Source organism: Passer domesticus, chromosome 12 (genome assembly GCF_036417665.1).
Source record: "Passer domesticus isolate bPasDom1 chromosome 12, bPasDom1.hap1, whole genome shotgun sequence".
NCBI lineage: Eukaryota > Metazoa > Chordata > Aves > Passeriformes > Passeridae > Passer > Passer domesticus.
In genome coordinates, this window is record NC_087485.1 from 20,085,220 (window position 1) to 20,095,913 (window position 10,694).

The window sequence follows — 10,694 nt, forward strand, 5'->3', positions numbered from 1 at the left end:
TATGTGTTGTTGAAGTAAATGCATCTTCATTACACAACAAATAAATTCTTCAACAGAGCCTGCCAGGTGCCAGGAAGAGACTGAAATTGCAATGGACACACAAGTCAGTGTAAGTGGGCATTCAGAGGGGACACAGCAACCCCTGCTCCCCTCTGTCTCCCAAAGGAATGAGCTGCTTGTTATCCAGCCCATGGCAGTGCATCCACTCTTCAGCTGGAGCTGCAGCCTTGGCTTCACCCTCCTGACAATCTCCTTTCATTCCATACTGAGGCTGAAATGACTTGGTTCCCAGCACTCTGTGCTCCCATCACTATTCAGGATTCATCCAAGATCTAAGAGCCAGTAGAATATTATAATTTTGTCAAATATAACAGGTGAAAACCACATTCCTCACTCTCAGAGTTTTCAGCCCAATATAATTTTTCTGCCCCAGAGCATCAGACAGAAGTGTTCTTGAAAATAAAAAAAATAAAGGCTGTAAGCATTACTTTAATGGCAAAACCAGATTGTTCACATTCTTAGTGTGCTAAAAAAAACAAACAAAAAAACCCACAAACCCAGGGCCATTTCAGTAACACTATTCAGAGGTTAACAGCATATTTTCTGTAGCTCTGACCATATATATTGGCCAAGTGTATATAAACATGTCTCATAGTGTAATATCTAATCATAAAGTTTGGTATTGAGAGAAGACATAAAAACATTATTTTATTTTCCTATCTGCAACTTTGATTTGGTAAAGACTAATAAAAGAAAATGTAATAAAAATTAAATGTCTGGTCTGTGATCCTCATAGTCCCTCCAGAAATCACCATCCTCATGTTTCCACAGCATAAACAATATCTAGTAAACAGAATTATGGTTTCATTCACTGTTGTCACATCATGCTGTAGCTTATAACAAGTGCAATTGTATTTCTTTTGGAACAGATTAAGAACAGTGTGGAAGGTGCATTCCCTGAGGGCACTGGAGTCGAGGATTATAAACTCCATGTCCATTATGTGCCAATGAGACTACAGAAATGAAATCTCCACATTCAGAGCAATAGTATATTTATTGCAGAAGTGCTCTGTTAAGAGATTTGTTTTGGGATATGTTTAAAGAAGACATTTTATGCACTGAATAGACATAAGTACCCAATGTCTTGACTGTGTCACCATAAACTGTGAGCAAAACTCTCAGGTTTTTATAGCACACAGACCAAAAGAATCATTGCAGCCTTTCAAAGCTCATAGTTTGTGCTTAAAAATAAGGGCTTGGTTGCTTTTGTCTCTCTTTGGTGTTTGTTTTCATTGGGGTTTTTCCTCTCCTTCCCCCTTCTCAAAAATTGCAAGTGGATTTCTTGGGATCTGGGGTCAGTACAGCTGGACAAAGGCCAAGAGGTCATTTTCTTTCTGACTGCTACGAGATGTTCTGGTAGAAAATCAGGGTGTGTAACTAATATTATTTCTTTTAAAAATACTTCAGTGAAATTGAAACTATCATATTTTTTATGCAACAACTGAAAATAGGCACATCCCCAAAGGTTACCTTCCCCTTCCTTGGGCCCTTACCTAATGCTGCTGCAGCCCGTGTTCCACCTTCCACAAATGCCTCAGTCCCTCTGCAGTATCTGCTCAGATTTACTTGGGTTTCTTTTCCTGAGGTGCTCCTTTTACTGCTTCTCTCATTTTTCTTCTCCAGATGTGTGGGTATCTCTCCGTGTAGACATGGCTGAGAGAGACAGTATTTACAGTGGGCATGGGGAAGGGCCTCTGCCAACTTCAGCACAGCCTGGGTGTGTAATTCCCTTCAGCTCCATCACAAAATCCAACCTGGATTTTGTTGTTTTTTTTGTAAAACATTGATGTGGAAAGGTTTGCTGTTGTAAATATCTGTGTGAAAGCAGAAGGAACAATCACCTTACCCTTGTTGTAATGATCATTGCAGTGAGCTCTCACGACTTTGTTACACAGCAGCGAAGTAACTTCATCCTCTTGTAGGATTTCAAGGTGAGAAGTTAACTTTTTGTCTATCATGTGGCAAGGGACCTACAAAAAATAAATAGCACATATTCAAAATACTGTGCCAGTGGGGAGCAGCTGGATCTTTGTCATGGTTACAGGGCATCTATGGGGCCCAGATCATGAACTGAAGTGGTGCATGACCTGGAAACCAGCAAGTCCTGACTCACCTCCACCCCACTTGTGAAAAGTAAAGAGAGAATCTGCAATTTGCATCTGTGCAAAATGGTATCATAGCCTCTGGTGGTGGCTGCAGTGGGGAAACTCCAATTGCCAGGTGAAATGCAGACTTCAGCACTGGGAGGGTTGGCACAGGTCACAGAAAATGGCAGGGAGATGAACCCTGAACTTTGTTTCAAATGCAGAGAGGGCAGATTTTTAAACTATGTGCTCTGAAAGAGCTGTACTTACTCCACTCTACATCTCTGCAGGCACCTGTCAGGGAGATCCCTGATTACCTGTGCAGGGTCAATCACCTACACAGATGCTGGGGGTTTTGTCTATAAGCTGGTTTGCTGTTTGTTCTTCCTGTTACTGACAGCACACAGAGAAAAGGAGCTCTGAACTGGTGAATGATGTGCAGAGAAACCACTGCAGAAACAAGAGAACAGAGCCCAGCCCTGGTCCTTGATGATCTTTGCTCAGCCTGTGTTTGCCCTTGTCAGGGAATGCAGAACACTCAGAGCAGCAAAGTCTTTTCATTCTGCTTGAAGTTGGCATGACTTGGAAGGCCGAGTTTGATAAAGTCAAGATATTCCTTGAATCAAAAAAGGTGTAAATAGTGGCACAGTCTTACAGGGCTACAGATGCCAGACCTTGCCTCGTCTTTCCTGACCTGCCATTCCTACAGCAGAGGAATAGAGCCCTCTATTTTAAAGCAGAGCCCTCTATTTTAAGCTTATTTTAGGTGTAATATTATTAAACTTTGCTTGAATCCTGGTGGCAGCTTCCAGCCCACCTATCAGATGTTTGCTGATAATATGGCAATTATTTGTGGGTTTTGGCACTAATTCTGCCCAGGAGTGCTCTGAATTTGTCAGAACTTTTGGAGTGGAGAAAAGAAGAGTGCATGTGCTTTTGCTTCTTTTAAGCATTCCAAGAGGAATCTCCTTGAGAACTGTCTGATGGTGCACATTGTGAAACCTCTACAGCAGTGGAAGGAGGAGCTGCTGTGGGATTATTGGGATGAACCTGTCCTGCAGTGTGATGGACATGGCTCTTGGTCTCTTTTAGGGTAGAAAAACCTCTGTCTGATAATAGCACAGTCCTTTTAAGCTGCATAAAGACTGGGGCTGAGGGGTTTTTTGGGCATCAGTGACCATGGCTAATTTAACTCAGCATTATGAACAATAAAATACTTTGTCAGGCATCAGATCTGAACTCAGGAATTGTTTTTTTGTTTCTCCCTATTGAGATTATAGATGTCAACTCATAAAAATTGTGAAAGTAATTTTCTAGAATTTGATTTTACGATGTTTTATTATTAAAACAAGAAATATGATTTCCTATCTTAGTGAGAAATAGAAACAACATGAATAAGAGTCAGAGTTTTTGAGAAGAATGAGCCTATTCCTTCAAAGTTGCAAGTTCCTGCTGCCTTGGAAAGTCATAAATCCCAAAGAAAGCTCACCTTGGACACTTTATATACTGAGTAAATTCAGAAAACAATTATTTTTTTAAAAAAGAGATAATATAATATAGCAATCTATTATTCAGAAAAATGTTTTTAGTAGCTCATTCAGAAGCACTTGTCTCTGTAAAAACTCTTCAGTCAATGCAAAAAGTAACATTTTGGAAAGCTGACTTTGGGGCAATTGACCTTCCAAAATTCAGGCCTATTAAAAAGCCAGACATGTCACTTCAGTAACATGTAATAAACAAAAGGCATTCTTAGCACCTAATTGTAAGTTGAAACTTACTTATACAACACAATTCTTCAAGGATCACAAATAATGAACAAATTAATGAAATTTATAGCCTGTTTGCAAATCACTTGTTGACAGAAAGTGTTCTCCTTGTCAGCTCACATTACTCATTGCCAGTTCTTTCAGTGACTGACTTCAAAGCTACAGATTCCTCAGTGATGGTTTTTGGATAAAATCTCCTACTCCAGCTGGTGCACAGACATTCCTGCCTGTGATTTCAATAATTGATATAATTAATTACTTGCTAACGTTGCTCCTTGCCCCTTTTGCTGAGTGCATCCAGACAGGGCAATGCAAACACTGTCAGTGCAAGAGAACAGCTCCTTCTAAGGCTCCCCCAATCCTGGTGCAGAGGAGCTGAGGAAGATGGCAGGAGGGAAAGCTGGAGATAAAGGCCAGCCCGTGGAGAAGCATCTTCCCTCCAAGAGCAAGGCAGGAGTGCCTGCCAGGTCCTTGTGCAGAACATTCACTGCCGTGAAATATGAGGAGTCATGCGTGTGGACTCCGACCTCCGAGCCACGGGTTACACACTGATTATACAGCTTTTCAGCTGGGTTTTAGGCCAAGATTTTAAAATGTAACATCCCTAAAATCCTTTGTTTTATTCCCCTTGGTGAGAGTGGTGACTTTCAGCCAGGAGCATGGAGGTGATGTCAGGATGTGAACGTGTCAATAGGTATTTATTGCTCCCGAGAATCAGGGCATTTTCAAGGCATGTGCTCAGACTCAGCCCTTTAGCCTTACCTTGTCCTTTGGTGCCTTTGAAATCCAGCCTGTCTCTTTCTGATCTGCTGCTGCTATCTCTTCTAATTCTCTTTCTTTAATTCTCTAATATTTGCTGTTCTAAAGCAAAATCTTCAACTTTTTCTGCTGTTTTGTTTATGCTTCCAACAAACATGATAGGTTGTCTGGTAAATTCTGATTGGTTATGTAATCAGCTGCACATGGAGATAAACTGTAGCCCAAATGTTTTCTCTAAAACATTTTGTAATTACCAGTAAATTTTGTTGACTACTGCCCTAAGTCACTGTAACCAGTACATAAATGCAGTGTTGAAATCTAGGAAATAGCAGTACAAGCAAAAATCCATTTACACAGAATTTGTATTTGCAATACTCTAAGGCTTCAAATTTCTCCCTTTTCTATGTGTACATCTCAGCACTGACAGTGTTCCTCTTCATCTTAATTTTGGGAATTTCTTGGTGTGTTTGCAGAGGTATTGGTACAAAAATGCAAAAGAGAAATCTGAGATTTGGTTGCAGAAAGCACTGAATAGTTTCAGTGAATATAAAACTTTTCAAGACATCCCAAAGTGAAGAAATTAAAACAGACTGTGAATGGAGAATAACTGGCTGAATTCTAATTAAACTGTAAATTTTGAAACTGCATAATTTATTTGTCAAAAGATATAAAATCTTGTAAATAATTTTTCCCAGCAGAGGAGTTTTCAGATACAGTTTTGTTCTTTTGGTGGAGTAGGAGGGAGTTTTGATATATTTCCTCCAGCACAGTCTATTTTCTAGCTGAGAAAGAGAAGGAAAGGCAGGAGAACTGGAAGCTCTTTGCTCATGCTGGTCTGCCTGAAAAAAAACACCCAAAATGCACTTGATAATCTCCTCACAGAAACACAAAAGGATGATGGAAGAAGCAGATGGGGAGAGAAGGGACAGGTTTGGGGTCCTGGGGGATATTTGGATCTCTGGGGCAGATTTGGAGCTATGGGGTAGGTTTGGAGCCCTGGGGCAGGTTTGGAGCCCCGGGGCAGATTTGGAGCCCTGGGGCAGATTTGGAGCTTTGGGGCAGATTGGAGCTTTGGGACAGGCTTGGAGCCCTGGCACAGATGTCACCCAGCAGAAATAGTGTGTGTGTGGGGGGGGACAATGTGGCACATTGGTGCTGCCACATCCTGTTCCTAGGGGAGCACTGGGGATCCCAGTCCCCAGGGATGACGGGAGGGAGGATGCAGAGTGGCAGCCACAGCAGGGCTTCCCTGCCCTTCCTGCCCGAGGAGGCCTGGCACAGCCCTTTCCATGCTCCCCCTCACAGGGTGCGCTTCCCTGCACGATCAGCAAATGCAGCAAAAAGGATGAATTGACTTAATGAATTATTTTGATCTCTTCTGAAGTGATAAAAAGAGAGCTGTAAAACTCAGTGCATACAAGTTCCAACTTGAAGACATCTAATAGTATCTAATATAGTAATTTGATTAATGTTCTCTGCTCCTTCTGTAGGTTTCTCTAATGCACCCTGCTGAGCTTTTGGAAGTGTTCACAATGTACACAGGAAATTAAATGACAAAGAATATGCTGTGAACTGTTCATACCAAGCAAACTAGAATGAAATACAGTATTTGTTGGGAGAATAATAAGCATCCACATGCAATGCTGCATGCTGGCTAACAATTTAACCAGTGCTTGAAAAAAGAGATTAACTGTATTATGCACCTCTCTTGTCTGTAACTGCCAACTCATTACATAGCAAGATAGGTTCCATCTCAGCCAGCCTGAGACCTCTAAAATCAATACAACTGTTTAAATGCAACTTAGAAACTCCTAGACTATGAGCTCAAACCACAGCATTGGTGCTTGCCTATTTAAGTGATAATCCAGAGGTAAAACTTTTAAAAGAAGTCTGTCTGTGAAAGTAAAAAGCGTGATACAGGTCTCCTTATTGGAAAGCAAAGGTCTTTCCTTTCTTCTCAAACTCAGGTGGATAAAAATCAATCTTCAGCAGGACTGGTTGTGCAGCACTGAGGGCCAGCTGTGAGGATCTAATAGAGCCTCTGGGCTGAGGGAAGGCGAGATGTACTTCTCTATCAAAAGGGAGATAAAATCTTCCCAGCTGCTTGTTTCAGTCTGCCATTAATACCATGGTGTTGCCTGGATTTAGCACAAGACAACCAGCAGTAAGCTGGGTACAGTCTGGATCTGGTGCTACTTTGTACATGCAATTTCGGCCAGTCAAAAATGTGGGGTTTTCAGAATTTAATTCCTTTTAATGGCCCTAGTGAAAACACACGTGAGTGGCTCCATCTGTTTCAGCACAGGACAACTGATAGATGCAGCAGTAATATTTCATGGTATCACAGCAGTAATGGAGGCTCCCTTCTGTCACTCTCGGGTATCCCTGACTCAGATTTCCCTCACCCTGTGATTTTGTGTCAGGTGTGAACATGTGAGAGGCACTGCAGTCCAAGCAGCACTTGTTTTTTGGTAACAGAAGAAGATTGGAGCACACACTGATTCTTCTTTATCCAGATTTGGTCATGGCTGTTAAGCAGAATTCTGCTTTATATCTGGATTTTTAGTGTGCTGATAGCAGGGTTCTTTAGGAGTCTTTTGTTTAAATTCCCTATTAAAGTGCTTCAGATATGAAAATCAGAAAATAATTCTGATTTCAACATCTGAATTCAAGATCCACAGACCATATATTTCAATCTATCTTTGCTGATTTTTTTTCTTGTTATTGTCACAACTCCCACATTTCTTTTCCAAGTACTTTTAGGTGACCCACAGCTTCTCTTGTTTCAGCAGGAAGCCACTCATGCATCTCATGAGCATCACAGATTCTCACTGTGTTTGTTTATCAGTCTGTTTTCTTTTTTCTTGATCCTTTTGGCTATCCAAATGTTTGTTTGGAATTATTCATAGCATCAGTAAGTCAATCTGCTTTACTTCAGTTCTAGGACAAAAAAATTGCTCTGGTCAAGACCCCTTCAAGACTGGGAGCTGCTGAACTGGGAGCTGCATTCAGATTGGAGCTCACCAAAGCACAGGGATGCACTAAAGTTTCCTTGCACAACAGGTCCTCCAGTGTAGGGAAATTGTTAAATTGGAATGAGAACTGTTATCAAATAAAAGAGACTACCAGTGATGAAACCCAGAAGGGTTTCTTTAAATGCAGCTCTAGCACACTGATAATTCAAGCTTCTAATTGTTAGCAAAACAATAGGAAGTCTATAAGCTGGATATTTGCCAGCAGGGGCCACTTCTGGAAACTCTTTGCTTTTCTCCTTTCATCTGCTGCATTGAGATGAGGGAGAGAGTTATGTCAACACTTGGAGATAATCTTTTTATATGGGTTTATATAAGAGAATAAGGAAAAGGCTGAGAAAATTGTTCCCTTTTGTAGGTGTTGTACTGAAGAAAAGCAAAAATATGGAAAGTTATCTGAGAATATCTGAGAATAAAACAAACAAAGGAAATAGACCTAAAATGAAGAGCACAGAACCTGGAAAGGCCCTGCCCACAGAGGGGCAGTTTATGCTGTGCCACTCCTGTATCAATGCACAGGTTTGTGGAGTGTTTCTCTCCAGGCTTCTGTGGGAGAAACATCAGCAACTAATCTCAAAAGGAGCAGACTTAACGAACATTATTAAACTTGAATTGCAAGGAGCAACAGGGCAGAGTTTAATCACTCCTGTATTTTTAATAAACAGGAGTGCACTTGATTGCTTTGGAGGTGGATCTGAACTGCAGAGTGATCCCAGAGAGAGCAGGAACTGCCCCGTGCCCGTGGGGCTGTGTCTGTGGGGCTGTCCCCGTGTGTGCAGGGCAGGGAGGGCAGCAGTCCCTGCCATTCTTGTGCTCCAGGAGCAGAATTTGGCAAAAGAGGAGTTCCCTGTTGGCTCAGTGAGCCACTGCTGGTGGCAGGGCAGCAGCAAGGGCTGGGATGGTGCCCAGGAGAGCTGGGAGGGCACATCTGGGGCTGCTGGGCTGTGACACCAACACCCCCAGCCGAGGTCCCAGGAGGACTGCCCCACACAGGTCACTGCCATGCTGTTCTTGGATTACTTTGCAATCACTTGTGGGTTTTTTTCCTGGTTTTATAGTAAAAGAGTTATTTTAACTATTTCCCCAGTTATGACTCAGTGTTGTTCTCTTGTGGCATTCCCTATTTGCATTTTACAGTTCTTATTCTGATTACAGTTTGAGCCTGGCAGAAGTGCTTTAAGCAGTGTCTGTTTTACTCAGGCTGAGGTATTTTGGAGTGCTGCAGACATTCAGATATCCTCTGCTGACTTTAGCAAACATCCTGCGTGGTTTTCCTTGCCTAAAAACTGAATAGAATCATTGCTCTCTTCCTCTGCCTTCCCCTCCCTCAAAGCTCTAGCAGATCATGGTTAAATTATTGCAAACCTTTCCATGTGGTAGCCCAAGGCACAGGACAGCAAATGAAAAGGCCAAGAAAGTATGTGAATAGGTCTTCTTGTTTAAATTTTCAACTAAGAGCTGCAGTGAATTTTTCAAACTATTTTAAATATTCTAGTGTTCTGTCATATTTTTTGCCATCCTGACATTGTAAATGGATGTATTTTATTGGCCTGACACAACAATAAATAATACAATTCAGTTTTATTTAATGATTTCTGGTTTCAGAAGCAGAGAAGCTTTGCCAATTTTAAATTAGGTCTTGGAGTAAATTTAAAATTAATGAAATTTAAAGCTGTGATTTGTTTAAGGATCCAGAACATTCACTCTTTCATCTATTCATCAAGCTCTTTAATTACCTAGTATGCATGAAACCTGTATTATGTCTTATTATTTAGAGATTAATTTTATGAAAACCTCAGAGAGATACATCATTAGAGTGACTCTTGGATAATGTATAGTCTAACCTTTTCTGCTAATCCCACCACAGATGAAGAGAGGCAAGCTGACAACTCTTCTGCAGTGTTTTATTCCTCCTGTTCCCTGCAGTATTACCAGCCGCTCGCAGTTTGTCTCTGCTTCCCCGTTCATTTCCAGCCCTCGCTGCCTGTCAGCCCCACTCAGGCCGGGCTCGGGGATGGGCCAGGGCACATCCAGGAGCAGATCCTGGTGGATCTTGTGCCGCTGCAGAGCACGGGCAAAGCTGGGGGAGACTGCCCCAGGGATTTGGGAGCCTCCCGGGCTTGAGGCACTGCACGGGAGCCGCCTGTCCCGTGGGGAGAGAGGAATTCCGGCACTCAGGAGTCCTGCGGAGAGCTCCGGGAGCCAGCAGGCCGCTCCCACAGGCGAGAGGCTGCAAATGGCCCTGTCGGAGCCCCAGCATCCAAAGAGGGAGCAGCGAGTCCAGGGGGACCGGAGAACCTCCCGTGCCAAGCCTTGGCTCTTGCCCGCTGCCTCAGCCCCAGGAGGGTGTGCCCCTGTCCAGCCGGGAGCTGTGCCCGCCCCTGGCCAGGGGCCCGTGGGCAGCAGCTGGAGCTGCGGGGACCCGTGCTGGGGACAGCGACAGGGACAGGGACAGTCACCTGTGCTGCGCTCACCCTGCAGCCCCTGCACGGCCCCAGCTGAGCCCTGCCCTGGCTGGGCTGTGTGGGCACTGCCTGACCGGCCCTGGCTCTGTGGGCACTGCCTGGGCTGTCCTGGCTATTTCAGCATTGCCTGCCCTGGCTGTGTGGGCACTGCCCTGGCTGTGTCGGCATTGCCTGCCCTGGATGTGTGGGCACTGCCCTGGCTCTGTGGGCACTGCCCTGGCTGTGCGGGCACTGCCCTGTCCTGGCTGTGTGGGCACTGCCCTGGCTCTGTGGGCACTGCCCTGGCTGTGTGGGCACTGCCCTGGCTGTGCGGGCACTGCCCTGTCCTGGCTGTGTGGGCACTGCCCTGGCTCTGTGGGCACTGTCCTGGCTGTGTGGGCACTGCCCTGGCTGTGTGGGCACTGCCCTGGCTCTGTGGGCACTGTCCTGGCTGTGTGGGCACTGCCCTGGCTGTGTGGGCACTGCCCTGTCCTGGCTGTGTGGGCACTGTCCTGGCTCTGTGGGCACTGCCCTGGCTGTGTGGGCACT

At 44.1% G+C, this 10,694-nt stretch overlaps 1 long non-coding RNA gene across 2 annotated transcripts in view; it reads right to left on the bottom strand.

Annotated features, from left to right (window-relative positions):
• The window catches only part of LOC135279590 (uncharacterized), a 17,269-nt gene extending 7,589 nt beyond the window's left edge, over nucleotides 1-9,680 (bottom strand). For both annotated transcript variants that reach the window (XR_010346805.1, XR_010346806.1), the window contains exons 1-3: nucleotides 9,546-9,680; nucleotides 1,907-2,030; nucleotides 1,554-1,713 (exon numbers count right to left, since the gene is read on the bottom strand). This is a non-coding gene — a long non-coding RNA (uncharacterized LOC135279590). The remainder of the gene's footprint in view (nucleotides 1-1,553; nucleotides 1,714-1,906; nucleotides 2,031-9,545) is intronic.
• Nucleotides 9,681-10,694: the final 1,014 nt, after the last annotated feature.